Source organism: Microtus ochrogaster, linkage group LG1, assembly GCF_000317375.1.
Source record: "Microtus ochrogaster isolate Prairie Vole_2 linkage group LG1, MicOch1.0, whole genome shotgun sequence".
Classification (NCBI taxonomy): Eukaryota; Metazoa; Chordata; class Mammalia; order Rodentia; family Cricetidae; genus Microtus; species Microtus ochrogaster.
This window is the reverse complement of record NC_022027.1, coordinates 34,524,476-34,530,756: the sequence shown is the minus strand read 5'-3', so window position 1 is coordinate 34,530,756 and position 6,281 is coordinate 34,524,476.

The window sequence follows — 6,281 nt, the reverse complement described above, 5'->3', positions numbered from 1 at the left end:
CCACAGGGATCCCATGGTAGATCGCCTCATAGATGCCATTGGTGCCACCATGAGTAATAAAAGCTCTGGTTTTAGGATGACCTAGCAAGGAGAGAAATTAAGGGCAAGTATTAATTATAACTCTAGAAAAAAAAAAGCGAGTCAGGAAAAAAGACACAGAAAAGGCAAAAATTCTCTACACAACATTATCATATCCATGGGACTGCACTGAATTCCTTTTATGTCTTAGCACAAGGAGCACAGCAACTCCACAGCGATTCAGTGAAAGCACAGAGAGGAGGTAGAGTGTGAAAAATAGAAAGATTTTGTGTAATGGACGAAAACGGCAGAGCTCCAAACAAGTGGAGTAAACAGCATGTGCAAGCACAGTCAGTGGTTCAGGAGAGAATGTTCTAAAGTAACAGAGGAGCCACTACTCTGGACAGGTTGGCTCCACTAGTAGGGGTTGGGTGTTCATTTTGATGGAATCAGACTGAGGGCAGTCAATACTTTATCATGTGTAGGACCATTTCATGTTGTGGGGTCTTCAGGGGAGCAGAGTAAATGAAGAGCCATTAATGAAAGAATACCATTCCCACTGACATTAAAAATTGCCCTGCAGTAGGGGAACAGGGAGATGTAAGTTGATAGAAATAAGAAATGGAGAAGAAAAGTGATTTAAATGTATCTGAAAAGTAATTACAGTGAGGTAAAAATGGATCCTCCTATCTCGAATGGTACTGTCTATCCAGCATATTCACATTAGTCCTTCATCTGTTTTCTCCAGGACTAGATCACAGTTGTCAGAAATACATTAGTGTTGACTCCCCTCTCCTGAGCAGCCATTCCTATGTCTCAGGTGTCTCCTGATACTTACCGAGAAGGTCATTCTGGGGAATCCATTTGTACAGCCGAGTGTTGGAGCCCAAGGTTCTGGCTTCTTGCCTTCAAATCGCCAAAGAACCTGTTAAGATGAAGCTAGCTTCTTATTACTTTGGTCAAATGTCAAGTTCCTCCGGCTAGATTTCTGGAGATATTAAGAATCAATGGAGATAAACGCCAGTCCCTAATGGTCAGGCAGTGAGGATGGATGATGGGAACCATGAAGAACTGCTACAGCAAGGAGGCAAGTTCTCTTCACTGTCCTGCAGTTAGTCTCATGCTTATCTGAGTTTCAGCCTGGCACCTTAATGTTTAATCAACAGCAACTTAGGTAAAGTTAGGCCCAGTAATGTTAAGCAGAAGGAGTTAAGAACAGTGTGAATGTAATTCCAGTTTAACAAAAATTCCTTCAAAGTTACAAATATATACCAGGTTTTGTTTTTTTCAGCATATATTTATAACTTTTATTTTCCTATTTCGCTATAAGTATTTGTCCTTGGTATTTGATTTAGTTCACATATAATCACTTCTATCATCAGTATTTTACTAGATTAGACCCTTGTGTTGTGGCATATGGTCACTTCATGAGTAAGTTCCCAAGTTACCCCTTGTTTCAGAATTCATAGACTAAGACCCCAGTTGGAATTGAGGTTGGTAAATCATGTCCTACATACTTTTTTTTTTTGAATAGCAGAGCAAGCAGTACCATGCATAGGTCCATTTTGAAATTTGGATGGCGGAAACTGCAGTTGGTTTTTAAAACACATAAAAAACATTATCTAAATAAAAAAAGTGGTTGATCATATTTGGCCGAGATTACAAAGGATGATTTAATACCCATTCTGGTTTTTAAACATATATTTTATATTTTGTTTATTTAAAGAAGTTTTTCCCCATATAATATATTCTGTTTATGGTTTCTTCTCCTCTAAACTCTCCCCTGATTGTCACCTCCCCTCCTATTCAAATCCAGACTTTCTTTCTCTCTGTTTTAGGAAAGAAACAATCATCTAAACCAATGGTTCTCAACCCTTGGGTTGTTGACCCCTTTGGGGATTGAATGACCCTTTCACAGAGGTTGCCTAGAACCATCAGGAATATTACATATTTACTTATAATTCATAACATTAGCAGCTCATAAATGTGTTTATTGAAGGCTTCTTTGAAAAATTCTTGTGCATCAGTCATGGAAAATGATGCAGGATATGTTTCAAATTCAATAGCAGATGTGTTGTCAACTTCATAAGAAAAGTAAACTGAAGGTCTCAGAACAGTCACTTCATGGCCCTTCTTCACAAGCTCTTCTAGGATTGTCCTTAGGTTGAGCCAATGGCTGAATTCCACTGGCCACACCAGCACCCTCCCACTACTTCCAGATCCAAAGAAGCTACTCAGCTGTAGCAGGAGCAGGACTACTGTCATTTTCATGGACATCTTGGTTAAGTTCAGAGTTGCCTTTCAAATGGTGATTTCTCGACTCTTACAGATAAAGAAAAGAGTAATAATTAGTTAAAGTATAACTTGTATCCACCAAAGCAAATAGAAATGAGATAGTCATAGTCTCTGGATGCCAAGTGCAAAAACCAGAAGGCAGATGTGATCATGTGAAATGACTACCGATTCTCAGTGACCCTGAATGAGTAATTTGTCTTTGATATGCTAGAGATTTTAAAACATTTTTCTTAGAATAGTGAAAATAAACTTGTGCTGGCAGTGGTAGCACATGCCTTTAATCCCAGCACTAGGGAAGCAGAGGCAGGCAGATTTCTGAGTTGAATGTCAACCTGGTCTACAAAGGAGTTCCAGGACATCCAGAGCTACACTAAGAAATGTGAAATCTAGTTTCAAAAAAACAGAAAGAGAGAGAGAGAGAGAGAGAGAGAGAGAGAAAGAGAGAGAAAGAGAGAGAGAGAGACTGAGACATAGAGAGAGGAAAAGAAAGGAGAGACAGAGACAGACAGAGAAAGAAAGTCAAAATGAACTTGTCAAAAAACATAGGTTGATATAAATCCTGAAATAAAAGCCACACTGCTGAGGCAAATTTTCTTTCTTCATAGTTCAGTGACTTTTCCCCATGTGAATGTATATGATGTGTTAATCATGTATCACATAACTCATCAATTTTAGATCTATAGTCCAAAGGTTCACAGCATAATCTCTGAAGTATGAATCAACCACTGTATTAAAGTTTAGAGAAGTACAATATCCCAGAAGTATGTACTATATTTTAACCTTTCCACTTGATTCAGACTTTACCAACTGCTTATCTACTTCCTTATGTTATTATTTTCTTATTTTGAGGATATCATATAAATTGTGTTATAAAATGGGTGTTTCGTGGCTGGCTTTCATATTTTCAAAGTCTTTTTTTATTATTTAAAAATGGATTTTATTAGGGAATAGTTGCAATAAAATATTTGTAAAATGGCCATTTTCCTTCAGGTATAGATTTCTAATAGAAATTTTTTTCTTTAAACTTTTTATTTACTACTTTTTAAATAAAAAATACCAATCCAAATTCCCACTCCCTCTCCTCCTTCCAGTCCCTTCTATCCCCTTCCCACCCTGCCCCCTCCAATCCTAATAGAGGGCAATGCACCCCACCCTGTGGAAAGTCCAAGGCCCTCCCTACTACATCTAGGTTGGGCAAGGTATACATCCAAAGAGAATAGGATCCCAAGAAGCTAGTACATGCAGTAGAGATAAATTCCAGTGTCACTATCAGTGGCCCCTCAGTCTGCCCCAATTGTCAACCATATTCAGAGGAGCTAGTTTGTTTTCATGTTCATTCACTCTCAGTCCAGTTGGTGTTGGTATGCTACCATTAGCTCAGGCAAACTGTCTCAGTGGATGAACCCCTCATTGTCTTGGCTTCCTTGTTCATACTTTCACTCCTTCCACTCTTCAACTGGATCTTGGGAGCTCAGTCAGTGCTCCAATGTGGGTCTTTGCTTCTGTTTCCATCTGTTGTTGGACAAAGGTTCTATGGTGATATTTGTTGTCTGAGTTTTCTGTCTTGTCCAGTCCCTGCAGTCGTTAAGCACCAAAGAAGTCACACAGAGGTCTACATTAGTTATAAACTGATTGACCTATTAGCTCAGGCTTCTTATTAACTCATAACTTATATTAACCCATTATTCTTGTCTATATTAGCCACGTGGCTCGTTACCTTATTTGGTGAGGCAGTCACATTTTGCTTCTTCCAAGGCTGAGTCAGGACTGTGGACTAGGTCTTCCTTCTTCCCAGAATTTTCCTGTTCTCATTGACCTGCCTGGTCCTTGATCCAATGTGGGTGACTATATCCACGTAAAACCTAAAAAGCTTCAAAAATTCTGGACACGAGAATACAGAGTTTAACACAGCTTTTTGCTGTTTGCTGGTGGAGTGCTACAGCTCTATTAGGCGATATTTTTTCTGACTCAGCAGCAGCAGCAGAAAAAAAGCCGTGCCATTTTAAAATGCTGGCTTTCTGGGCCAGGCTGCCAGTGCGACCTCTAACTATATCAGGCAAAAGGTCAGGCTACAGAGCATTTGAGTTGTGTTTGTTAGCAGCATGCTGCATGCGGCTTGCTTGATGGCAGCTTGAACAGGCAGTGTACCTGGAACTGGGGCAGTGTTCACAGCTCAGAGATTCAAGCAGCTCTGCTACACTAGACTGTGCAGAGCTAGCAGGAACTACTGTATATGTCATACTAATAGCACAGCTTAAGTTTTCCACTGGGCAGGCAAACAGGTAGTACCATATTACCCAAAGTTGTTTTTAAGAAGTGCTTAGCATTTTAAGAAGTGCTCCTGGACAGTAAAGAATTACAGATTCACAATAAGACAAATTCAGACATAAAATAACTCTTAATGGGTCACAGTGTAGGATAAATGTACATAGGCTTTGAAGAGAGAAGAAAAAGAGTATAGAGAGTCATAAAATAAAGTTAATGCTTCAAAAAGGGTAAAGTCTTTAATGAGACAAAGTACAGATAGTCATAGATTAGAAGGAGTAAAGAAAAATAAGCCACGTAAAGATGGAGAATACACAGAGAGTCTGGATTATGCATATTATTGTGTTTTTTTTGGATCTTTTGACTGTAAGGAGCTAAGCACAGAGAGAAATTTTATTGTATATGCTGCTAAGCTAAACCAGCATATATATTCTAAAGGTATCATTGGTGCAGGACAATTGTCTATATTCTGTCAATTATATTTTAAATAAATGCTTATTGTCCAATAGCCAGGCAGAAAGTATAGGCAGGAAAACCAGACAGGCAGTAGAGGTGGGACAATGACACAGGAGTATTCTGGAAAGAAGGAATCTCTTTCCACAGTCCTGCCCAGACCACAAAAGAAGCAAGATGTGACCTACCCTGCCAAAAAAAGGTACCCAAACATGTGGCTAACATATACTAGAATAATGGGCTGGTATACATTATAAGAGCTAATATGAAGCCTGAGCTAATGGGACAATCAGTTTATATCTGATGTAGACTTCTGTGTGATTCTTTGGATGCTAGATGGCTATGGGAAATGAGCAGGACAGAAACCCCAACAAGCAGACCCTCATGTTACAAAATGGCACCCACATGGCCAACTGCATCCATGTAAAGCCTGACAGAGCTTGGGAAGTAATTCTGGGCAGAAAAGAATAAAGTAAAGCATGGCTTCTTGGTAGCAGCAATTTCTCAGGTCTGGTATGCTTGCTAGAGGCAAACAAGTGCTCTCATTTAAGAGAGGCTTCCTCACTCAGCTTTAGCTGCAAAGCCTTGCAGCCCTTATAAGTGGTCCTGCCACAAAACACTTACATAGTGTTGGTGAAAATCCAACTGCATGCTGTTTGGCTTTCAGCTGTAACAGGTAAAAAGCTGTGCTCTTTTAAAATGCTGGCTTTCTGGGCTATCCTGTAAGTGCAAACTCTGACTCTTTGAGGCAGGAGGTCTGGCTACAGAGGGAACATTTGAGTGTTGTTTGTGGACACACTATTGCAGCTTGCTTGCTGGCAAGGACCTTGAAATACCTTAGAGTTTTGGCAATAAACATGGCTCTGACTAGTACCTCAGCCATAATTTTGAAATCTCAGAAAGCTAAGAAATGGGCTGGATCTAGCCATCAAAGACACAGCTTAAATCCTCTCCATATTGCTTAGCAAATTAAAGACTCATGTGGTCAGGAAAATAGAGAGATATATACAGTAAAGAGAGATTCAAAAACAACCCCCCCAAAAAAAACCCCCTCTAAATGGTTTACACTGTGTTAAAAGTATATGCAGGCCAAAGGTTAAAGTCCTTAAAATATAAAAGGAAGAAAGAGAGTAGTTGGGTGTGGTGGTACACGCCTTTAATCCCAAAGCTTGGGAGGTAGACATATCTCTGTGAGTTCAAGGTGTGGTACCACACACCTTTAATCCCAGCACTTGTGAGGCAGAGGCAGG